Source organism: Mytilus trossulus, unplaced genomic scaffold, assembly GCF_036588685.1.
Source record: "Mytilus trossulus isolate FHL-02 unplaced genomic scaffold, PNRI_Mtr1.1.1.hap1 h1tg000158l__unscaffolded, whole genome shotgun sequence".
Lineage (NCBI taxonomy): Eukaryota > Metazoa > Mollusca > Bivalvia > Mytilida > Mytilidae > Mytilus > Mytilus trossulus.
In genome coordinates, this window is record NW_026963304.1 from 2,701,709 (window position 1) to 2,728,904 (window position 27,196).

Here is a 27,196-nt window from a genome sequence, read left to right on the forward strand (position 1 = left end):
GCACTGCTACTGGAGATCAAATCTACAATATGTCGCCCTCAAGGTGAACATCTAGCACGAGATCACCTAGGACGTTCGCGCACTGCTACTGGAGATCAAATCTACAATCTGTCACACTCCAGGTCAACATCTACCACGAGATCACCTAGGACGTTCGTGCACTGCTACTGGAGATCAAATCTACAATCTCTCGCACTCAAGGTGAACATCTACCACGAGATCACCTAGGACGTTCGCGCACTGCTACTGGAGATCAAATCTACAATCTCTCGCACTCAAGGTGAACATCTACCACGAGATCATCTAGGACGTTCGCGCACTGCTACTGGAGATCAAATCTACAATCTGTCGCACTCAAGGTGAACATCTACCACGAGATCACCAAGGACGTTCGCACACTGCTACTGGAGATCAAATCTACAATCTCTCGCACTCAAGGTGAACATCTACCACGAGATCACCTAGGACGTTCGTGCACTGCTACTGGAGATCAAATCTACAATCTCTCGCACTCAAGGTGAACATCTACCACGAGATCACCTAGGACGTTCACGCACTGCTACTGGAGATCAAATCTACAATCTCTCGCACTCAAGGTGAACATCTACCACGAGATCACCTAGGACGTGCGCGCACTGCTACTGGAGATCAAATCTACAATCTCTCGCACTCAAGGTGAACATCTACCACGAGATCACCAAGGACGTTCGCACACTGCTACTGGAGATCAAATCTACAATCTCTCGCACTCAAGGTGAACATCTACCACGAGATCACCTAGGACGTTCGTGCACTGCTACTGGAGATCAAATCTACAATCTCTCGCACTCAAGGTGAACATCTACCACGAGATCATCTAGGACGTTCGCGCACTGCTACTGGAGATCAAATCTACAATCTCTCGCACTCAAGGTGAACATCTACAACGATATCACCTAGGACGTTCGTGCACTGCTACTGGAGATCAAATCTACAATATGTCGCCCTCAAGGTGAGCATCTACCACGAGATCACCTAGGACGTTCGCGCACTGCTACTGGAGATCAAATCTACAATCTCTCGCACTCAAGGTGAACATCTACCACGAGATCACCTAGGACGTTCGTGCAGTGCTACTGGAGATCAAATCTACAATCTCTCGCACTCAAGGTGAACATCTAGCACGAGATCACCTAGGACGTTCGCGCACTGCTACTGGAGATCAAATCTACAATCTGTCACACTCCAGGTCAACATCTACCACGAGATCACCTAGGACGTTCGCGCACTGCTACTGGAGATCAAATCTACAATCTCTCGCACTCCAGGTGAACATCTACCACGAGATCACATAGGACGTTCGCGCACTGCTACTGGAGATCAAATCTTCTTTTGTTGATAGATGTTTTTATTGGACCTATGTCTCTATTAGAAAGATTCTTTTGTTGACAGATGTTTTTATTGGACATATGTCTTTGTTGGAGAGATTCTTTTGTTGACAGGTGTTTTTATTGGACATATGTTTTTGTTGGAAAGATTCTTTTGTTGACAGATGTTTTTATTGAACATATGTCTCTGTTGGAAAGATTCTTTTGTTGACAGATGTTTTTATTGGACATATGTCTCTGTTGGAAAGATTCTTTTGTTGACAGATGTTTTTATTGGACATATGTCTTTGTTGGAAAGATTCTTTTGTTGACAGATGTTTTTATTGGACATATGTCTCTGTTGGAAATATTCTTTTGTTGACAGATGTTTTTATTGGACAAATGTCTTTGTTGGAAAGATTCTTTTGTTGACAGATGTTTTTATTGGACCTATGTCTTCATTGGAAAGATTCTTTTGTTGACAGATGTTTTATTGGACATATGTCTTTGTTGGAAAGATTCTTTTGTTGACAGATGTTTTTATAGGACATATGTCTCTGTTGGAAAGATTCTTTTGTTGAGAGATGTTTTTATTTGACATATGTCTCTGTTGGGTTCTTTTGTTGACAGATGTTTTATTGGACATATGTCTTTGTTGGAAAGATTCTTTTGTTGACAGATGTTTTATTGGACATATGTCTTTGTTGGAAAGATTCTTTTGTTGACAGAGGTTTTTATTGGACATATGTCTTTGTTGGAAAGATTCTTTGTTGACAGATGTTTTTATTGGACATATGTCTTTGTTGGAAAGATTCTTTTGTTGACAGATGTTTTTATTGGACATATGTCTTTGTTGGAAAGATTCTTTTGTTGACCGATGTTTTTATTGGACATATGTCTTTGTTGGAAAGATTCTCTTGTTGACAGATGTTTTTATTGGACATATGTCTTTGTTGGAAAGATTCTTTTGTTGACAGATGTTTTTATTGGACATATGTCTTTGTTGGAAAGATTCTTTTGTTGACAGATGTTTTTATTGGACATATGTCTTTGTTGGAAAGATTCTCTTGTTGACAGATGTTTTTGTTTGATATATGTCTTTGTTGGACATTTCTTTGTCAGACTTTATTTCGATTTTGGACAGACTATGAATATTTATTGTTGTGCAAGTCATTGTTGGACAGACTTTAAAATTGAGAATAGAAATGGGGAATGTGTCAAAGAGACAACAACCCGTCCATAGATCAGACAACAGCAGAAGGCCACCAATGGGTCTTCAACGCAGCTAGAAAATCCCGCACCTGGAGGTGGTCCTCAGCTCACAACTAAATAAAAATGTGTACTAGTTCAGTGAAAATGGACGTCATACTAAACTCCAAAGCATATAATTGAACTTAAATTGAAAAAAACAGACAAGACTAACAAAGGCCAGAGGCTCCTGACTTTTTGTGAGATCTCAACCCTCCCCCTATACCTATATATAATTGTATTTAATTGAATTATTTTAAAACTAACTGCTCTTTAGACGATATTTGGTGGTATCACAGCAATTAGAAGATTATGCCAATACCTTAGCCTTTTTTATGAGTTTCGTTGCTATAATAACTACTCAGTATACAGTTTATACGTAAGAAGAATACGCCAAGAGAAGCAACCAAACAAAGTTCAATGAAAAGTTATTTAATCTGTCCAACAAAGATATCTGTCAAACTAAAACATCTGTCATGCTTTACATTGTACATTGCCCACTAACAGGAGGATTGATAAACACTGTACTGTGCCCACTAGCAGGAAGATTGCTAGACACTGTACATTGCCCAATAACATGAGGATTTCTAGACACTGTACATTGCCCCCTAACAGGAGGATTGCTAAACAATGTATTTTGCCCAATAACAGGAGGGTTATTGCTGGACACTGTATGTTGCCCAATAACAGGAGGACTGCTAGACACAGTATGTTGCCCACTAACAGGAGGATTGCTAGACAGACACCGTATGTTGCCCACTAACAGGAGGATTTCAAAGCACTATACGTTGCTCACTAACAAGAGGATTGCTAAATACTGTACGTTACCCACTAACAGGAGGATTACTATACCATGTATGTTGCCCACTAACAGGAGGATTGCTAGACACGGTATGTTGCCCACAAACATGAGGATTGCTAGACACCGTATGTCGCCCACTAACAGGATGATTGCTAGATACTATATGTTGCCCCCTTACAGGAGGATTGCCAGACACGGTATGTTGCCCACAAACATGAGGATTGCTAGATACTATATGTTGCCCACAAACAGGATGATTGCTAGATACTATATGTTGCCCACAAACAGGATGATTGCTAGATACTATATGTTGCCCCCTTACAGGAGATTGCTAGACACCGTATGTTGCCCACTAACAGGAGGATTGCTAAACACAGTACGTTGCTCACTAAGAAGAGGATTACTGTACGTTGCTCACTAAGAAGAGGATTGCTAAACTCTGTACATTTGCCCAGTAGATGTCTTTTGGTTATTTGTGTTGTATGATCGTTGTCTCATTGACGTATATCCCACATCTCCTTTTACTCGTAGGTTGTATGTTGTCAACTAGTTGTCTATTGGTTATTTGTGTTGTTTGATCGTTGTCTCTTTGACGTATATCCCACACCTTTTTTTACTCGTACGTTGTGAGTTGTCCACTAGATGTCTTTTGGTTATTTGTGTTGTTTGATCGTTGTCTAATTGTCGTATATCCCACATCTCCTTTTACTCGTACGTTGTGTGTTGTCCACTAGATGTCTATTGGTTATTTGTGTTGTTAAAAATTGTTGTCTCATTGACGTATATCCCACACCTCCTTTTACTCGTACGTTGTATGTTGTACACTGGATGTCTTTTGGTTATTTGTGTTTTTGGATTGTTTTTTCATTGACAAATATCCCACACCTCATTTCATTGGTACGCTGTGTGTTGTCTACTAGACGTCTATAAGTTATTTTTGTTTTTGGATTATTGTCTCATTGGCGTATATCCCACACCTCTTTTTACTCCAACGTGGTGTTTTGTCCACTAGACGTCTATTGGTTATTTGTGTTGTTAGATTGCTGTCTCATTGACGTATATCCCACACCTCCTTTTACACGTACGTTATGTGTTGTCCACTAGACGTCTATTGGTTATTTGTGTTGTTGGATTGTTGTCTCGTTGACGTATATCCAACACCTCCTTTTACTTGTACGTTGTGTGTTGTCCTCTAGACATCTATTGGTTAGTTGTTATGTTGTATTGTTGTCTCATTGACGTTTATCCCACATCTCCTTTTACTCGTACGTTATGTGTTGTCCACAAGATGTCTATAAGTTATTTTTGTTTTTGGATTGTTGACTCATTGACGTTTATCCTACACCTCTTTTTACTCGTAAGTTGTGTTTTGTACACTAGACGTCTATTGGTTATTTGTGTTGTTGGATTGTTGTCTCATTGACGTATATCCCACACCTCCTTTTACTCGTACGTTATGTGTTGTCCACTAGACGTCTATTGGTTATTTGTGTTGTTGGATTGTTGTCTCATTGACGTTTATACCACACCTCCTTTTACTCGTACGTTATGTGTTGTCCACTAGACGTCTATTGGTTATTTGTGTTGTTGGATTTTTGTCTCGTTGACGTATATCCAACACCTCCTTTTACTGGTACGTTGTGTGTTGTCCACTAGACGTCTATTGGTTATTTGTGTTGTTGGATTGTTGTCTCATTGACGTTTATACCACACCTCCTTTTACTCGTACGTTGTGTGTTGTCCACTAGATGTCTTTTGGTTATTTGTGTTGTTGGATTGTTGTCTCATTGACGTTTATCCCACATCTCCTTTTACTCGTACGTTATGTGTTGTCCACAAGATGTCTATAAGTTATTTTTGTTTTTGGATTGTTGACTCATTGACGTATATCCAACACCTCCTTTTACTCGTACGTTATGTGTTGTCCACTAGACGTCTATTGGTTATTTGTGTTGTTGGATTTTTGTCTCGTTGACGTATATCCAACACCTCCTTTTACTGGTACGTTGTGTGTTGTCCACTAGACGTCTATTGGTTATTTGTGTTGTTGGATTGTTGACTCATTGACGTTTATTCTACACCTCTTTTTACTAGTACGTGGTGTTTTGTCCACTAGACGTCTATTGGTTATTTGTGTTTTTGGATTGTTGTCTCGTTGACGTATATCCCACACCTCCTTTTACTCGTACGTTGTGTGTTGTCCACTATATTTCTATTGGTTATTTGTGTTGTTGGATTGTTGTCTCGTTGACGTATATCCCACACCTCCTTTTACTCGTACGTTGTGTGTTGTCCACTATATTTCTATTGGTTATTTGTGTTGTTGGATTGTTGTCTCGTTGACGTATATCCCACTCCTCCTTTTACTCGTACGTTGTGTGTTGTCCACTATATTTCCATTGGTTATTTGTGTTGTTGGATTGTTGTCTCGTTGACGTATATCCCACACCTCCTTTTACTCGTACGTTGTGTGTTGTCCACTATATTTCTATTGGTTATTTGTGTTGTTGGATTGTTGTCTCGTTGACGTATATCCCACACCTCCTTTTACTCGTACGTTGTGTGTTGTCCACTATATTTCTATTGGTTATTTGTGTTGTTGGATTGTTTTCTCATTGACGTATATCCCACACCTCTTTTTACTCGTACGTTATGTGTTGTCCACTAGACGTCTATTGGTTATTTGTGTTGTTGAATTGTTGTCTCGTTGACGTATATCCAACACATCCATTTACTTGTGCGTTGTGTGTTGTCCACTAGACATCTATTGGTTATTTGTTATGTTGTATTGTTGTCTCATTGACGTTTATACCACACCTCCTTTTACTCGTACGTTGTGTGTTGTCCACTAGATGTCTATTGGTTATTTGTGTTGTTGGATTGTTGTCTCATTGACGTTTATACCACACCTCCTTTTACTCGTACGTTGTACGTTGCCCACTATATGTCTTTTGGTCATTTGTTTTGTAGAATCGTTGTCTCATTGACGTATATCCCACACTTCTTTTTACTCGTACGTTATGTGTTGTCCACTAGACGTCTGTTGGTTATTTGTGTTGTTGAATTGTTGTCTCGTTGACGTATATCCAAAACCTCCTTTTACTCGTACGTTGTGTGTTGTCCACTAGATGTCTATTGGTTATTTGTGTTGTTGGATTGTTGTCTCATTGACGTTTATACCACACCTCCTTTTACTCGTACGTTGTACGTTGCCCACTATATGTCTTTTGGTCATTTGTTTTGTAGAATCGTTGTCTCATTGACGTATATCCCACACTTCTTTTTACTCGTACGTTGTGTGTTGTCCACTAGATGTCTATTGTTTATTTGTGTTGTTGGATTGTTGACTCATTGACGTATATCCCACACCTCCTTTTACTTGTACGTTGTGTGTTTTCCACTAGATGTCTATTGGTTATTTGTGTTGTTGGATTGTTGACTCATTGACGTATATCCCACACCTCCTTTTACTTGTACGTTGTGTGTTGTCCACTAGACATCTATTGGTTAGTTGTTATGTTGTATTGTTGTCTCATTGAGGTTTATCTCACATCTCCTTTTACTCGTACGTTGTGTGTTGTCCACAAGATGTCTATAAGTTATTTTTGTTTTTGGATTGTTGTCTCGTTGACGTATATCCAACACCTCCTTTTACTGGTACGTTGTGTGTTGTCCACTAGATATCTATTGGTTAGTTGTTATGTTGTATTGTTGTCTCATTGACGTTTATCCAACACCTCCTTTTACTGGTACGTTGTGTGTTGTCCACTAGACATCGATTGGTTAGTTGTTATGTTGTATTGTTGTCTCATTGACGTTTATCCCACATCTCCTTTTACTCGTACGTTATGTGTTTTCCACAAGATGTCTATAAGTTATTTTTGTTTTTGGATTGTTGTCTCGTTGACGTATATCCAACACCTCCTTTTACTGGTACGTTGTGTGTTGTCCACTAGACATCTATTGGTTAGTTGTTATGTTGTATTGTTGTCTCATTGACGTCTATCCAACACCTCCTTTTACTGGTACGTTGTGTGTTGTCCACTAGACATCGATTGGTTATTTGTGTTGTTGGATTGTTGTCTCATTGACGTTTATACCACACCTCCTTTTACTCGTAAGTTGTGTGTTGTCCACTAGATGTCTTTTGGTTATTTGTGTTTTTGGATTGTTTTTTTCATTGACAAATATCCCACACCTCATTTTATTGGTACGCTGTGTGTTGTCTACTAGACGTCTATAAGTTATTTTTGTTTTTGGATTGTTGTCTCATTGGCGTATATCCCACACCTCTTTTTACTCGTACGTGGTGTTTTGTTCACTAGACGTCTATTGGTTATTTGTGTTGTTGGATTGTTGTCTCGTTGACGTATATCCAACACCTCCTTTTACTGGTACGTTGTGTGTTGTCCACTAGACATCTATTGGTTAGTTGTTATGTTGTATTGTTGTCTCATTGACGTTTATCCCACATCTCCTTTTACTCGTACGTTATGTGTTGTCCACAAGATGTCTATAAGTTATTTTTGTTTTTGGATTGTTGACTCATTGACGTTTATCCTACACCTCTTTTTACTCGTAAGTTGTGTTTTGTACACTAGACGTCTATTGGTTATTTGTGTTGTTGGATTGTTGTCTCATTGACGTATATCCCACACCTCCTTTTACTCGTACGTTATGTGTTGTCCACTAGCTACGTCTATTGGTTATTTGTGTTGTTGGATTGTTGTCTCGTTGACGTATATCCAACACCTCCTTTTACTCGTACGTTATGTGTTGTCCACTAGACGTCTATTGGTTATTTGTGTTGTTGGATTGTTGTCTCATTGACGTATATCCAACACCTCCTTTTACTGGTACGTTGTGTGTTGTCCACTAGACATCTATTGGTTAGTTGTTATGTTGTATTGTTGTCTCATTGACGTTTATCCCACATCTCCTTTTACTCGTACGTTATGTGTTGTCCACAAGATGTCTATAAGTTATTTTTGTTTTTGGATTGTTGACTCATTGACGTTTATCCTACACCTCTTTTTACTCGTACGTTGTGTTTTGTCCACTAGACGTCTATTGGTTATTTGTGTTGCTGGATTGTTGTCTCATTGACGTTTATACCACACCTCCTTTTACTCGTACGTTGTGTGTTGTCCACTAGATGTCTATTGGTTATTTGTGTTGTTGGATTGTTGACTCATTGACGTTCATCCTACACCTCTTTTTACTCGTACGTGGTGTTTTTGTCCACTAGACGTCTATTGGTTATTTGTGTTGTTGGATTGTTGTCTCGTTGACGTATATCCCACACCTCCTTTTACTCGTACGTTGTGTGTTGTCCACTATATTTCTATTTGTTATTTGTGTTGTTGGATTGTTGTCTCGTTGACGTATATCCCACTCCTCCTTTTACTCGTACGTTGTGTGTTGTCCACTATATTTCTATTGGTTATTTGTGTTGTTGGATTGTTGTCTCATTGACGTATATCCCACACCTCTTTTTACTCGTACGTTATGTGTTGTCCACTAGACCTTTATTGGTTATTTGTGTTGTTGAATTGTTGTCTCGTTGACGTATATCCAACACCTCCTTTTACTTGTGCGTTGTGTGTTTTCCACAAGACATCTATTGGTTATTTGTTATGTTGTATTGTTGTCTCATTGACGTTTATACCACACCTCCTTTTACTCGTACGTTGTGTGTTGTCCACTAGATGTCTATTGGTTATTTGTGTTGTTGGAATGTTGTCTCATTGACGTTTATACCACACCTCCTTTTACTCGTACGTTGTACGTTGCCCACTATATGTCTTTTGGTCATTTGTTTTGTAGAATCGTTGTCTCATTGACGTATATCCCACACCTCCTTTTACTCGTACGTTGTGTGTTGCCCACTATATTTTTATTGGTTATTTGTGTTGTTGGATTGTTGTCTCCTTGACGTATATCCCACACTTCTTTTTACTCGTACGTTATGTGTTGTCCACTAGACGTCTATTGGTTATTTGTGTTGTTGAATTGTTGTCTCGTTGACGTATATCCAAAACCTCCTTTTACTCGTACGTTGTGTGTTGTCCACTAGATGTCTATTGTTTATTTGTGTTGTTGTATTGTTGACTCATTGACGTATATCCCACACCTCTTTTTACTTGTACGTTGTGTGTTTTCCACTAGATGTCTATTGGTTATTTGTGTTGTTGGATTGTTGACTCATTGACGTATATCCCACACCTCCTTTTACTTGTACGTTGTGTGTTGTCCACTAGACATCTATTGGTTAGTTGTTATGTTGTATTGTTGTCTCATTGACGTTTATCCCACATCTTCTTTTACTCGTACGTTATGTGTTGTCCACAAGATGTCTATAAGTTATTTTTGTTTTTGAATTGTTGTCTCGTTGACGTATATCCAACACCTCCTTTTACTGGTACGTTGTGTGTTGTCCACTAGACATCTATTGGTTAGTTGTTATGTTGTATTGTTGTCTCATTGAGGTTTATCCCACATCTCCTTTTACTCGTACGTTATGTGTTGTCCACAAGATGTCTATAAGTTATTTTTGTTTTTGGATTGTTGTCTCGTTGACGTATATCCAACACCTCCTTTTACTGGTACGTTGTGTGTTGTCCACTAGACATCTATTGGTTAGTTGTTATGTTGTATTGTTGTCTCATTGACGTTTATCCAACACCTCCTTTTACTGGTACGTTGTGTGTTGTCCACTAGACATCTATTGGTTAGTTGTTATGTTGTATTGTTGTCTCATTGACGTTTATCCCACATCTCCTTTTACTCGTACGTTATGTGTTGTCCACAAGATGTCTATAAGTTATTTTTGTTTTTGGATTGTTGACTCATTGACGTTTATCCTACACCTCTTTTTACTCGTACGTTGTGTGTTGTCCACTATATTTCTATTGGTTATTTGTGTTGTTGGATTGTTGTCTCATTGACGTATATCCCATCCCTCTTTTTACTCGTACATTTACGTTATGTGTTGACCACTAGACGTCTATTGGTTATTTGTGTTGTTGAATTGTTGTCTCGTTGACGTATATCCAACACCTCCTTTTACTTGTGCGTTGTGTGTTGTCCACTAGACATCTATTGGTTATTTGTTATAATGTATTGTTGTCTCAATGACGTTTATACCACACCTCCTTTTACTCGTACGTTGTGTGTTGTCCACTAGATGTCTATTGGTTATTTGTATTGTTGGATTATTGTCTCATTGACGTATATCCTACACCTCATTTTACTCGTACGTCGTGTGTTGCCCACTATATTTCTATTGGTTATTTGTGGTGTTGGATTGTTGTTTCATTGACGTATATCCCACACCTCTTTTTACTCGTACGTTATGTGTTGTCCACTAGACGTCTATTGGTTATTTGTGTTGTTGAATTGTTGTCTCGTTGACGTATATCCAAAACCTCCTTTTACTCGTACGTTGTGTGTTGTCCACTATATGTCTATTGTTTATTTGTGTTGTTGGATTGTTGACTCATTGACGTATATCCCACACCTCTTTTTACTTGTACGTTGTGTGTTTTCCACTAGATGTCTATTGGTTATTTGTGTTGTTGGATTGTTGACTCATTGACGTATATCCCACACCTCCTTTTACTTGTACGTTGTGTGTTTTCCACTAGATGTCTCTTGGTTATTTGTGTTGCTGGATTGTTGACTCATTGACGTATATCCCACACCTCCATTTACTCGTACGTTGTGTGTTGTCTACTAGATGTCTATTGGTTATTTGTGTTGTTGGCTTTTTGACTCATTGACGTATATCCCACACCTCCTTTTACTCGTACGTTGTGTGCTGTCCACTAGATGTCTTTTGGTTATTTGTGTTGTTGGATTGTTGACTCATTGACGTAAATCCTTTGTGTGTCCCACATTTTCTTTAATCGTACGTTGTGTGTTGTCCACTAGATGTCCTTTTATTATTTGTGTTGTTGGATTATTTTGTCATTGACGTATATCCTACACCTCCTTTTACTCGTACGTTGTGTGTTGTCCAATAGACGTCCCTTGGTTATTTATGTTGTAAGTTTATTGTCTCATTGACGTATATCCTTTTTATATCCCACACCTCCTTTTACTCGTACGTTGTGTGTTTTCCACTAGATGTCTATTGGTTATTTGTGTTGTTGGATCGTAATCTCATTGACTTTTATCCCACATTTTCTTTTACTCGTACGTTGTGTGTTGTCCACAAGATGTATATTGGTTATTTGTGTTGTTAGATCGTTATCTCATTGACGTATATCCAACACCTCCTTTTACTGGTACGTTGTGTGTTGTCCACTATATTTCTATTGGTTATTTGTGTTGTTGGATTGTTGTCTCGTTGACGTATATCCCACACCTCCTTTTACTCGTACGTTGTGTGTTGTCCACTATATTTCTATTGGTTATTTGTGTTGTTAGATTGCTGTCTCATTGACGTATATCCCACACCTCCTTTTACACGTACGTTATGTGTTGTCCACTAGACGTCTATTGGTTATTTGTGTTGTTGGATTGTTGTCTCGTTGACGTATATCCAACACCTCCTTTTACTTGTACGTTGTGTGTTGTCCTCTAGACATCTATTGGTTAGTTGTTATGTTGTATTGTTGTCTCATTGACGTTTATCCCACATCTCCTTTTACTCGTACGTTATGTGTTGTCCACAAGATGTCTATAAGTTATTTTTGTTTTTGGATTGTTGACTCATTGACGTTTATCATACACCTCTTTTTACTCGTACGTTGTGTGTTTTCCACTATATTTCTATTGGTTATTTGTGTTGTTGGATTGTTGTCTCATTGACGTATATCCCACCCCTCTTTTTACTCGTACGTTATGTGTTGACCACTAGACGTCTATTGGTTATTTGTGTTGTTGAATTGTTGTCTCGTTGACGTATATCCAACACCTCCTTTTACTTGTGCGTTGTGTGTTGTCCACTAGACATCTATTGGTTATTTGTTATAATGTATTGTTGTCTCAATGACGTTTATACCACACCTCCTTTTACTCGTACGTTGTGTGTTGTCCACTAGATGTCTATTGGTTATTTGTATTGTTGGATTATTGTCTCATTGACGTATATCCTACACCTCATTTTACTCGTACGTCGTGTGTTGCCCACTATATTTCTATTGGTTATTTGTGGTGTTGGATTGTTGTTTCATTGACGTATATCCCACACCTCTTTTTACTCGTACGTTATGTGTTGTCCACTAGACGTCTATTGGTTATTTGTGTTGTTGAATTGTTGTCTCGTTGACGTATATCCAAAACCTCCTTTTACTCGTACGTTGTGTGTTGTCCACTATATGTCTATTGTTTATTTGTGTTGTTGGATTGTTGACTCATTGACGTATATCCCACACCTCTTCTTACTTGTACGTTGTGTGTTTTCCACTAGATGTCTATTGGTTATTTGTGTTGTTGGATTGTTGACTCATTGACGTATATCCCACACCTCCTTTTACTTGTACGTTGTGTGTTTTCCACTAGATGTCTGTTGGTTATTTGTGTTGCTTGATTGTTGACTCATTGACGTATATCCCACACCTCCATTTACTCGTAAGTTGTGTGTTGTCCACTAGATGTCTATTGGTTATTTGTGTTGTTGGCTTTTTGACTCATTGACGTATATCCCACAACTCCTTTTACTCGTACGTTGTGTGTTGTCCACTAGATGTCTATTGGTTATTTGTGTTGTTGGATTGTTGACTCATTGACGTAAATCCTTTGTGTGTCCCACATTTTCTTTAATCGTACGTTGTGTGTTGTCCACTAGATGTCCTTTTATTATTTGTGTTGTTGGATTATTTTGTCATTGACGTATATCCTACACCTCCTTTTACTCGTACGTTGTGTGTTGTCCAATAGACGTCCCTTGGTTATTTATGTTGTAAGTTTATTGTCTCATTGACGTATATCCTTTTTATATCCCACACCTCCTTTTACTCGTACGTTGTGTGTTTTCCACTAGATGTCTATTGGTTATTTGTGTTGTTGGATCGTAATCTCATTGACGTTTATCCCACATTTTCTTTTACTCGTACGTTGTGTGTTGTCCACAAGATGTATATTGGTTATTTGTGTTGTTAGATCGTTATCTCATTGACGTTTATCCCACATTTTCTTTTACTCGTACGTTGTGTGTTGTCAACTAGATGTCTATTGGTTATTTTTGTTGTTGGATTGTTGTCTCATTGACGTATAACCCTCATTTCCTTTTACTCGTATGTTGTGTGTTGTCCACTAGATGTGCTATTGGTTATTTGTGTTGTTGGATTGTTGTCTCATTGACGTATATCCCTCATCTCCTTTTAGTCGTACGTTGAATGTTGTCCACTAGATGTCTATTGGTTATTTGTGTTGTTGGATTGTTGTCTCATTGACGTTTATCTCACACCTCCTTTTACTCGTACGTTGTATGTTGTCAACTAGATGTCCATTGGTTATTTGTGTTGTTGGATTGTTGACTCATTGACGTAAATCCTTTGTATGTCCCACATTTTCTTTAATCGTACGTTGTGTTTTGTCCACTAGATGTCCTTTTGTTATTTGCGTTGTTGGATTATTGTGTCATTGACGTATATCCCACACCTCCTTTTACTCATACGTTGTGTGTTGTCCAATTGACGTCCCTTGGTTATTTGTGTTGTTAGATTATTGTCTCATTGACGTATATCCTTTGTATATCCCTAATCTCCTTTCACTCGTACGTTGTTTGTTCTCCGCTAGATGTCAATTGTTTATTTGTGTTGTTGGATTGTTGACTCATTGACGTATATCCCACACCTTCTTTTACTCGTACGTTGTGTGTTGTCCACTAGTTGTCTATTGGTTATTTGTGTTGTTGGATTGTTGACTCATTGACGTATATCCCACATCTCCTTTTACTCGTACGTTGTGTGTTGTCCACTAGATGTCTATTGGTTATTTGTGTTGTTGGATTGTTGACTCATTGACGTAAATCCTTTGTATGTCCCACATTTTCTTTAATCGTACGTTGTGTGTTGTCCACTAGATGTCCTTTTGTTATTTGTGTTGTTGGATTGTTGTGTCATTGACGTATATTATTAATTCGTATATTTTAACAAATTTGATTCGTTTAGAGATATTCACATGTTAAACTATATTTTCGAAGGTAGAGAGAAAACGGCGTATAGCAAAAAGCATATTGACCGGCAAAAAGCATATCGCACGGTTATTTTCAGAATATCTAAAAACCGATATACTTTGTGACGTCATGTAATGAATTTCAAGATATTGTTTAACGTTTTATAACACATGATATCTGTCATCGATTATTTGACAAAAAATCTTTAAATACATAAGATGTAAAAAAAAAAAAGTAAATGAAATAACAACTAATATGTTGTTACTGTCAATGATACAATGTAATATCTATAATATTCCAATAATCCTAAATGACGATTTTGATACAAATATGGTCGGAAATTAATAATATAACAAATATAGCCTTTGTATCAAGTCAATACAGGATATATCGATCCAAAGAAGTATATCGACCTCGGACTTCGTCCTCAGTCAATATACTTCTTTCAGGTCAATATATCCTTGTATCGACCTCATACAAAGGCTGTATTTGTATAATATCCCACACCTCATTTTACTCGTACGTTGTGTGTTGTCCAATAGACGTCCCTTGGTTATTTGTGTTGTTAGATTATTGTCTCATTGACGTATATCCTTTGTATATCCCACATCTCCTTTCACTCGTACGTTGTGTGTTCTCCGCTAGATGTCTATTGTTTATTTGTGTTGTTGGATTGTTGACTCATTGACGTATATCCCACACCTCCTTTTACTCGTACGTTGTGTGTTTTCCACTAGATGTCTATTGGTTATTTGTGTTGTTGGATTGTTGACTCATTGACGTATATCCCACATCTACTTTCACTCGTACGTTGTGTGTTGTCCACTAGATGTCTAATGTTTATTTGTGTTGTTGGATTGTTGACTCATTGACGTTTATATCACATCTCCTTTTACTCATACGTTGTGTTTTGTCCAAATGGTTATTGGTTATTTGTGTTGTTGGATTGTTGTCTCATTGACGTTTAGCCCATACCTCCTTTTATTCGTACGTTGTGTGTTGTCCACTAGATGTCTATTGGTTATTTGTGTTGTTGGATTGTTGTCTCATTGACGTTTATATCACATCTCCTTTTACTCATACGTTGTGTTTTGTCCAAATGGTTATTGGTTATTTGTGTTGTTGGATTGTTGTCTCATTGACGTTTAGCCCAAACCTCCTTTTATTCGTACGTTGTGTGTTGTCCACTAGATGTCTATTGGTTATTTGTGTTGTTGGATTGTTTTTACTCATTGACGTATATCCCACATCTCCTTTTACTCGTGCGTTGTGTTTTGACCACTCGATGTCTTTTGGTTATTTGTGTTGTTGGATTGTGGTCTCATCGACGTTTATCCCACTGTTATATATCAGTATGTATGCATGGTCAGAACATGTTTCTGTATGTGAGAGAGAGTTGTTCCCCTTTTGTCAGTATTTTGTATCTATGTGTGTGACGTCATCTTTGTCTGATTAAAATGTAGAAATGGGAGCTGATGTTGTTTTATGTGTCCATATATAATCGCCTCCATCCATGCTACCAGAGCTATTCCCCTAGTCTGTAATATGGTGGAGGAACCACATCTTCTTTACTCGTACGTTTGTATGTTGTCAACTAGACGTCTATTGCTTATTTGTGTTGTTGGATTGTTATATAATTAACGTCTATCCCACACCTCCTTTTACTCATACGTTGTGTGTTGTCCACTAGATGTATATTTGTTATTTGTGATGTTGGATTGTTGTCACATTGAAGTTTATCCCACTCCTCTTTATACTCGTACGTTGTGTGTTGTCCACAAGATGTCTATTGGTTATTTGTGTTTTTGGATCGTTGTCTCATTGATGTTTATCCCACACCTCTTTATACTCGTACGTTGTGTGTTGTCCACAAGATGTCTATTGGTTATTTGTGTTTTTGGATCGTTGTCTCATTGACGTTTATCCCACACCTCTTAATACTCGTACGTTGTGTGTTGTCCACAAGATGTCTATTGGTTATTTGTGTTTTTGAATCGTTGTCTCATTGACGTTTATCCCACACCTCTTTATATTCGTACGTTGTGTGTTGTCCACAAGATGTCTATTGGTTATTTGTGTTGTTGGATCGTAATCTCATTGACGTTTATCCCACATTTTCTTTTACTCGTACGTTGTGTGTTGTCCACAAGATGTATATTGGTTATTTGTGTTGTTAGATCGTTATCTCATTGACGTTTATCCCACATTTTCTTTTACTCGTACGTTGTGTGTTGTCAACTAGATGTCTTTTGGTTATTTGTGTTGTTGGATTGTTGTCTCATTGACATATAACCCTCATTTCCTTTTACTCGTATGTTGTGTGTTGTCCACTAGATGTGCTATTGGTTATTTGTGTTGTTGGATTGTTGTCTCATTGAAGTTTATCCCTCATTTCCTTTTACTCGTACGTTGTGTGTTGTCCACTAGATGTCTATTGGTTATATGGGTTGTTGGATTGTTATATAATTAACGTCTATCCCACACCTCCTTTTACTCATACGTTGTGTGTTGTCCACTAGATGTATATTGGTTATTTGTGATGTTGGATTGTTGTCACATTGAAGTTTATCCCACTCCTCTTTATACTCGTACGTTGTGTGTTGTCCACAAGATGTCTATTGGTTATTTGTGTTTTTGGATCGTTGTCTCATTGATGTTTATCCCACACCTCTTTATACTCGTACGTTGTGTATTGTCCACAAGATGTCTATTGGTTATTTGTGTTTTTGGATCGTTGTCTCATTGACGTTTATCCCACACCTCTTAATACTCGTACGTTGTGTGTTGTCCACAAGATGTCTATTGGTTATTTGTGTTTTTGAATCGTTGTCTCATTGACGTTTATCCCACACCTCTTTATACTCGTACGTTGTGTGTTGTCCACAAGATGTCTATTGGTTATTTGTGTTGTTGGATCGTAATCTCATTGACGTTTATCCAACATTTTCTTTTACTCGTACGTTGTGTGTTGTCCACAAGATGTATATTGGTTATTTGTGTTGTTAGATCGTTATCTCATTGACGTTTATCCCACATTTTCTTTTACTCGTACGTTGTGTGTTGTCAACTAGATGTCTTTTGGTTATTTGTGTTGTTGGATTGTTGTCTCATTGACATATAACCCTCATTTCCTTTTACTCGTATGTTGTGTGTTGTCCACTAGATGTGCTATTGGTTATTTGTGTTGTTGGATTGTTGTCTCATTGAAGTTTATCCCTCATTTCCTTTTACTCGTACGTTGTGTGTTGTCCACTAGATGTCTATTGGTTATTTGGGTTGTTGGATTGTTGTCTCATTGACGTTTATCTCACACCCTTTTACTCGTACGTTGTATGTTGTCAACTAGATGTCCATTGATTATTTGTGTTGTTGGATTGTTGTCTCATTGAAGTTTATCCCTCATCTCCTTTTAATCGTACGTTGTGTGTTGTCCACAAGATGTCTATTGGTTATTTGTGTTGTTGGATTGTTGTCTCATTGACGTTTTTCCCTCATCTCCATTTACTCGTACGTTGTGTGTTGTCCACTAGATGTCTATTGGTTATTTGTGTTGTTGGATTGTTGACTCATTGACGTTTATCTCACACCTCCTTTTACTCATACGTTGTGTTGTGTCCACTAGATGACTGTCTATTTTTGTTGTAGGATTGTTGATTCATTGACGTATATCCCACACCTCCTTTTACTCGTACGTTGTGTGTTTTCCACTAGATGTCTATTGGTTATTTGTGTTGTTGGATTGTTGACTCATTGACATATATCCCACATCTCCTTTCACTCGTACGTTGTGTGTTGTCCACTAGATGTCTATTGTTTATTTGTGTTGTTGGATTGTTGACTCATTGACGTTTATATCACATCTCCTTTTACTCATACGTTGTGTTTTGTCCAAATGGTTATTGGTTATTTGTGTTGTTGGATTGTTGTCTCATTGACGTTTAGCCCATACCTCCTTTTATTCGTACGTTGTGTGTTGTCCACTAGATGTCTATTGGTTATTTGTGTTGTTGGATTGTTGTCTCATTGACGTTTATATCACATCTCCTTTTACTCATACGTTGTGTTTTGTCCAAATGGTTATTGGTTATTTGTGTTGTTGGATTGTTGTCTCATTGACGTTTAGCCCAAACCTCCTTTTATTCGTACGTTGTGTGTTGTCCACTAGATGTCTATTGGTTATTTGTGTTGTTGGATTGTTTTTACTCATTGACGTATATCCCACATCTCCTTTTACTCGTGCGTTGTGTTTTGACCACTCGATGTCTTTTGGTTATTTGTGTTGTTGGATTGTGGTCTCATCGACGTTTATCCCACTGTTATATATCAGTATGTATGCATGGTCAGAACATGTTTCTGTATGTGAGAGAGAGTTGTTCCCCTTTTGTCAGTATTTTGTATCTATGTGTGTGACGTCATCTTTGTCTGATTAAAATGTAGAAATGGGAGCTGATGTTGTTTTATGTGTCCATATATAATCGCCTCCATCCATGCCACCAGAGCTATTCCCCTAGTCTGTAATATGGTGGAGGAACCACATCTTCTTTACTCGTACGTTTGTATGTTGTCCACTAGACGTCTATTGCTTATTTGTGGTGTTGGATTGTTATATAATTAACGTGTATCCCACACCTCCTTTTACTCATACGTTGTGTGTTGTCCACTAGATGTATATTGGTTATTTGTGATGTTGGATTGTTGTCACATTGAAGTTTATCCCACTCCTCTTTATACTCGTACGTTGTGTGTTGTCCACAAGATGTCTATTGGTTATTTGTGTTTTTGGATCGTTGTCTCATTGATGTTTATCCCACACCTCTTTATACTCGTACGTTGTGTGTTGTCCACAAGATGTCTATTGGTTATTTGTGTTTTTGGATCGTTGTCTCATTGACGTTTATCCCACACCTCTTAATACTCGTACGTTGTGTGTTGTCCACAAGATGTCTATTGGTTATTTGTGTTTTTGAATCGTTGTCTCATTGACGTTTATCCCACACCTCTTTATACTCGTACGTTGTGTGTTGTCAACTAGATGTCTTTTGGTTATTTGTGTTGTTGGATTGTTGTCTCATTGACATATAACCCTCATTTCCTTTTACTCGTATGTTGTGTGTTGTCCACAATATGTATATTGGTTATTTGTGTTGTTAGATCGTTATCTCATTGACGTTTATCCCACATTTTCTTTTACTCGTACGTTGTGTGTTGTCAACTAGATGTCTTTTGGTTATTTGTGTTGTTGGATTGTTGTCTCATTGACATATAACCCTCATTTCCTTTTACTCGTATGTTGTGTGTTGTCCACTAGATGTGCTATTGGTTATTTGTGTTGTTGGATTGTTGTCTCATTGAAGTTTATCCCTCATTTCCTTTTACTCGTACGTTGTGTGTTGTCCACTAGATGTCTATTGGTTATTTGGGTTGTTGGATTGTTGTCTCATTGACGTTTATCTCACACCCTTTTACTCGTACGTTGTATGTTGTCAACTAGATGTCCATTGGTTATTTGTGTTGTTGGATTGTTGTCTCATTGAGGTTTATCCCTCATCTCCTTTTACTCGTACGTTGTGTGTTGTCCACAAGATGTCTATTGGTTATTTGTGTTGTTGGATTGTTGTCTCATTGACGTTTATCCCTCATCTCCTTTTACTCGTACGTTGTGTGTTGTCCACTAGATGTCTATTGGTTATTTGTGTTGTTGGATTGTTGACTCATTGACGTTTATCTCACACCTCCTTTTACTCATACGTTGTGTTGTGTCCACTAGATGACTGTCTATTTGTGTTGTAGGATTGTTGTCTCATTGACGTATATCCCACATCTCCCTTTATTCGTACATAACATTGCAATACTGAATATTTATCAGTGACAGCAATAATTATCGTTTTTATTTTTGAATTATGTATCATTTGAATAGTTTAGACTATAGATAAATTATCAGAAAGTTTTCTCACTTTTTAATTGTACCAAATGAAATATTCTCAAACTTACCATTTAAGGAACTAATGGTTAAAACTATTCTACAAAAAATTTATTTGTCTCATTTCGAGCAGATCCCTATCCCCCCCCCCCCCCCCCCCCCCCCCCCCCGTCTTCCATCTTAGGTAAACAAATAATACGAAAGTAAAAATCATGTGGTATTTAAAATCTAAGTAATTTCTTAAGTAAAATTCAACCTAATAGGTATAAGTAATTTCTTAGGTAAAATTCGACCTAATAGGTATAAGTAACTTCTTAGGTAAAATTCGACCTTATAGGTATAAGTAACTCCTTAGGTAAAATTCGACCTTATAGGTATAAGATATTTCTAAAGTAAAATTTGACATAATAGGTATAAATTATTTCAAAAGTAAAATTCGACCTAATAGGTATAAGTAACTTCTTAGGTAAAATTCGACCTTACAGATATAAGTAACTCCTTAGGTAAAATTCGACCTTATAGGTATAAGATATTTCTAAAGTAAAATTCGACATAATAGGTATAAGTAATTTCTAAAGTAAAATTCGACCTAATAGGTATAAGTAAATTCTTAAGTAAAGTTCGACCTAATAGGTATAAATAACTTCTTAGGTAAAATTCGACCTTATAGGTATAAGTAACTCCTTAGGTAAAATTCGACCTTATAGGTATAAGATATTTCTAAAGTAAAATTCGACATAATAGGTATAAGTAATTTCTAAAGTAAAATTCGACCTAATAGGCATAAGTAATTTCTTAAGTAAAATTCGACCTTACAGATATAAATAACTTCTTAGGTAAAATTCGACCTTATAGGTATAAGTAACTCCTTAGGTAAAATTCGACCTTATAGGTATAAGATATTTCTAAAGTAAAATTCGACATAATAGGTATAAGTAATTTCTAAAGTAAAATTCGACCTAATAGGTATAAGTAATTTCTTAAGTAAAATTCGACCTAATAGGTATAAGTAACTTCTTAGGTAAAATTCGACCTTATAGGTATAAGTAACTCCTTCGGTAAAATTCGACCTTGTAGGTATAAGTAATTAATTCAGAGTAGGATAGCCGAACATATGCATATGGTGTCAGCATTTTGTTTTTGCGTAGCCGTATGCTATTTACCGCCAGCTGATACATGTAAACCTGTCGATTCCGAGGTATTCTTCCAAAACTTATTACGGCAAACATACTGTTATCAACGTAAGGGAAAAGTGTTTATTAGTGGTGACATGAATGCGCGAATGGGATTAAATTCCGACTACATAGAAGGAGTTGATTTAGTAAAAGCACGTAGCGTTATTGACTTTGTCGAAAATAAGCACGGAGACTCATTCGCAAACTTCCTAAGTGATGTTAATTTCTGTATGTTAAATGGACGCTTTAGCGAAAATGAATTTACATGTATTTCTACAACAGGAAAATAAGTATAATAAATGGTACCGCTCATATTCCTGAAAGCATTCCGGATCATTCTCTGCTATATTGTGATTTTAAAACTTCGTTGAACTTTGATATAGAGAGAAATGCCAACAAAGTGTCTCCTAAATTTAACGTTAAATCAATGCCGCACGATTTTCTATCGACCGCGGAAATAAGACATGATGTTATGCAAACTATAGCTAGAATAGAAAATTATATCATAGCAGAAAATGACATTCAGCACGCTTACGATGAATTTGAATCTTTGATTAAAACTGAAATGAAAGACAAACTCTCCACGCATAAAAGCCATGTAGGCACCAAACGTAGGAAATATAAGCCCTATTGGAATGAAGAATTAGGGAGCCTTTGGAAAAAAGTATGTGAAACGGAAAAAATATGGCTGCGTTTTACTGGTCATAGCAGCAAAAAGCGAACATTAAAGGAAGATTACTGTCATAACCGAAAAACATTTGATAGACTAAATAGAAAGTATAAGCGATAGTATCAATTACAACAACAGCAAACGCTAGAAGACAAATTAAGTAACATGAATCAAAAAGATTTTTGGAAGTCGATCGGAAAAATCGGAATTGCGAACGAAAGAAAACGAGCGATTCCATTAGCAGTGGTCGATAACTGCGGGAAGGTGACAAATGACAAAAGTAATGTTTTAAACATATGGAAGAATGACTTTGAAACTTTATTCAAACGTAACGAAGACATAAATGATCATTTAGACACAACAAAAGGTAATACGGAAATAGATGTGTCAGGTTTAAACGAAGCAATTTCTAGAGAGGAAGTCGTAAAAGCCGTTATTCATGCTAAACTTCGTAAAGCAGCAGGAATAGATGATATTCCTGCCGAGGTCCTGAAAAATGAAGCAGCAATTGATTTACTTTTTTAAAATTATAAGCGGATGCTTCAACCTAGGAAAGGTACCCTCTCAATGGAATATTGGAATTATCAATCCGATACTCAAGCCAGGAGCAGATGACGATAGACAACCTTTGAACTATCGTGGAATAACTCTGATTTCCGTTCCGTGCAAAATATATTGCTACATATTGAATCAACGTATAAGTGTTTGGCTTGATCAAAATGACATTGTTTGCGATGAGCAGAATGGTTTTAGAGGTGGTCGCAGTTGTGAGGAACATATACATTCGCTTCACTCCGTATTAAATGACCGAAAAATATCAAGGAAATCATCTTATGTGTGTTTCGTTGACATGCGGAAGGCGTTCGACACCGTTGAACATTATTTATTGTGGTACAAGCTACAGAGGGCTGGTGTACGAGGAAAATACTTAACCGCCGTTCAATCACTTTATAGCGATTTAAGATGTACTGTTCGTGTTAATGACAACCTAACCCCGTGGTTCGAAGTAGAGGCTGGTGTGAAACAGGGCTGTATTTTGTCGCCCACACTTTTTTCTGTGTACATAAACGATTTGACTGAACGTATAAACTCTCTAAACTGTGGTGTGAATATAGATGACTTCAAATTGAGTATTCTCTTGTACGCAGACGATATCGCATTGATAGCACCAGATGAGAACAGTTTACAAAGTATGCTAAATGTGGTGACAGATTGGTGTTCAGAGTGGAAATTGTGTATCAACATTAATAAGACTAAGATTGTTCATTTTCGACCACAATCCTGTAGTAAATCAAACTTAATTTATATTTCAATGTTCTGATAAAGTAATCGATTATAGTGACAGTTACAAGTATCTTGGAGTTTGGTTTGATGAACATTTGACTTTTTAAAAAAAACGCAAAAGAATTGTCAAAGGCTGCTAGTCGTGCGTTAGGAACGTTATTTGCAAAAGTAGTAGAGACGGGAGGTATGACGCATAAAGTATATACCAAACTATACTCCTCTACAGTAGAACCGATATTGATGTACGGAAGCGGTATTTGGGGCACAAAGGAGTTCAGTTGTATCACTGCCGTCCAAAATAGAGCTTGTAAATACTGTCTTTCTGTCGGAAAGCATACATCAAATATTGCGACAAGTGGTGATATGGGATGGACATCGTGTTGGACTAAGCAACGCATAAACTTTTGTCGACTTCTGTGCAGACTTTCACGTACTAATGAAACTAGAAAATCATATAAAATCTTCAAGTGGATTTCACGTCGAAAAAAAAGGATGGACTTTCGAAGTTGAAAAGACCATTAATCGGTTGTATGTTAAAGATACGGTTAATGACTTATATATATCATCAAAACGTGCCATGCGATTGGTTAGTGATAAACTTGTCGACCTTGACAATACAGAATGGTACACAGAACTTTTTAATGACAGATACAACACGCAAAATGGGAAAAAACTTCGGACATTTCGTATGTACAAAAACTCTGTGAACACTGAAACATACGTTAAATTAAACATTTCGAGAATGGAGAGACGAACTATGGCCCTCTTCCGCTCAGGCTCTCTTCCTCTCGCAATTGAAGTAGGGAGATACTCCAGGCCGCCTATTCTTATAGAGGATCGATTATGTGTATTGTGTGATGCTAGAGCAATTGAAGATGAAAAACATTTCCTACTGGAATGTCCTTTGTATAGTGACCTAAGATATGACTTATTTTACGAATGTTGTAAACACATTACGAATTTTGACAATCTGAACATTAATGACAAATTTTTAAGTATAATGAATGGCACTGAAATCCAGCATTATTTTTGTAAAAGTCTACACAAATTTTTTATCCGAAGAAAATTATTTTTATAACGAATCAACGTCTTTTTTTTTTTTTTTTTTTATGCCTAATTTAGACAAATTAAGAAGTTTTATTTATTTTATAAGTTTATATTCTTTAAATAGTTAAATTTTTATTTTATTTATTAGACAATATGATTCATGAACTGATATTAAGTTATATGGAAATCTTTGAGAATTTTATAATTTTTGTGACATAAGTATATGTTTTATATAAAACTAATTATTAGAGTTTTAAGCTGAGGATTATTTATTTGGGGAAAACATGTATTATTATATATTATTTTTAATATTTTATTTTTTCGCTATTTTAATTTGTAAATATGTATTTGGTATAACAGTGTCTCGTAAGTCAGTTTTTGGCTGGATATTGGTTGTTTTATCATGTATGTATATTATGTATGAATTATTTTATTGCAATCAATATGTGACACTTTAATAAACAAATTATTTATTTATTTATTTTATGCATCCTCTTACTGGTAGATTTCTATGTTTGAGGTAACAGAACTGAAAACCAAACATATTTCGGAAATTCTTTTGGAAATATAAATAAAAAAAAAGAAAAAAAGTATTTTTTAAGAGGGCATTTGAACTTTAGTCATACGAATGTCCTGATATCTGAACTTTAGTCATAGGAATGTCCTGACCTTATCATTTAATAACAAATAAAAACATCTCATAAAGTTTAACAGGAAAAAATAATAGTTAAAAATTGGTATCAAACTGTATGTCATATTTCCATTGTCCTTGACCTCTTTTTCGTGGTTCAGCTTAAACATGAGTGCTCACACTGAATTGTTTTTTTTCCGATCGTGATTGAATTTATGTTAAAAGTCTGTAACATGAAAGTTTTACTGCCATCACAGGTATCACATGAATTTAAGGGCATACGATACAGTTACAGGGAAGGTAATGACGTTGCTAACGTAATTTGTTATTTTCGCGACGTCAAACTGTGACATATCGGGAAAAGATGCATTTTTCGACTGATTTTTATCATTCAAACTGATTTAATTTGAAAACGAGTTCACGGACCCCTATTTTTCAAAACAGCAATGTGTTTCATTTTGCAGGGAGATTATGTGACCCAAATTTTATAAAACTGTAAATAGAGGATTTTTTTTAATTTTAATAAACATGCAGTAAAAAATGACGTTTTTTCCTCAGTTCATGAACATTCGATAAATATGAGTTATTTCTGAATAAAAAATTGCATACATTTTTAGGATATGTATAAAATACAGAAATTACCGATTATTTAACAAAAAACAATTTGTGTTTATCTTTTATAACAAAAAAGTTATGTCTTTCTTTCGAAAAAAGAAATTACGGCCACAAATCTGAATTTTGAGCAAATATACGAAATTTCGACCTCATTTTACTCAAAAAGTAGCACATGAAGGTATATTTTTTATTACATATTTGATTTAATCAGGCAAAAAATAGCCTATATGCAAATTTTCATGAACTTGTAAATACAGGATCAAAACTGTATCGTATGCCCTTAACATTACCAGTGATTGGAGCGAATGAGGTCAAGGTCTGATGGACCCTACCAGACAGACATGTTTTACAATCATACCATACACCATACAAGTATATAAATAGCCTATTGCAGACAGTATTGGAGAAAACGATCTAATTACGAAAACTTCACATTAAGCAATGAATCATAAAAGTGGTGTATGAAATGATTCCAAGGTATACATGTAGGTCTGGCGATTACGTATGAGACATTTCTCTACAAGAGAAAAAATGACGTAGAAGGTAAAACAACTGTACGACCTTCAACAATGAGAAAAGCCATATCATATTGCAATCTATAAAGATCCCAGTATTGACATATGTAAAACAAATTATACTAGAAAACGTACGGCCTGATTTATGTACCAACCAATGAACGAAAAACAAATATAATATGCAGCGAACAAACGACATTACTGAGTTATTGGCTCCTGACTTGGGACCGGCACATACAAAATGTGGAGGGATTAAACATGTTAGCGGGTGTCTACCCCCCCCCCCCCCTTAACCTCGGACAGTGGTGGATCAGCACAACACAAGAACAAACTGTACGAAACAATAATTGGAACAGGGTGAAAAATAGAATGTGGTGAGGTTAAAAATGTTTGCGGGCGCCAAACCCTCACATAACCTGATACAGTGGTGTTATAGAACAGCATAAGAACAAACTCTTAAAATCAGTTCATAAAAGCTTAACTCATCAAATCTATACAAGCACTAAAACAACTAACAAAAACACTAAAGATACAAAGTTAAGATTTGACTAATAAAAAAACATGTATCGAAAGGAAAAATATCTATCAGTACACATCCAACATCTAATAGATTTAGTGTAATAAAAGACGAGAAAAACAAGATGCTAAAATATAGATATCGACAGAATCCTCTCATTTTTCTGGTTGTTCTGGTGTAAAAATCAATTTAAGACACCAGCAACCCAACGACACATATATATAAAGACACCAGCAACCCAACGACACATATATCTAAAGACACCAGCAACCCAACGATACATATATCTTAAAACACCAGC

General features: G+C 36.6%; 1 protein-coding gene across 1 annotated transcript in view; it reads left to right on the forward strand.

Moving 5' to 3' along the window:
* LOC134700530 (uncharacterized) overlaps nucleotides 1-27,196 on the forward strand; it is a 356,413-nt gene that overhangs the window by 227,014 nt on the left and 102,203 nt on the right. The window lies entirely within an intron of this gene.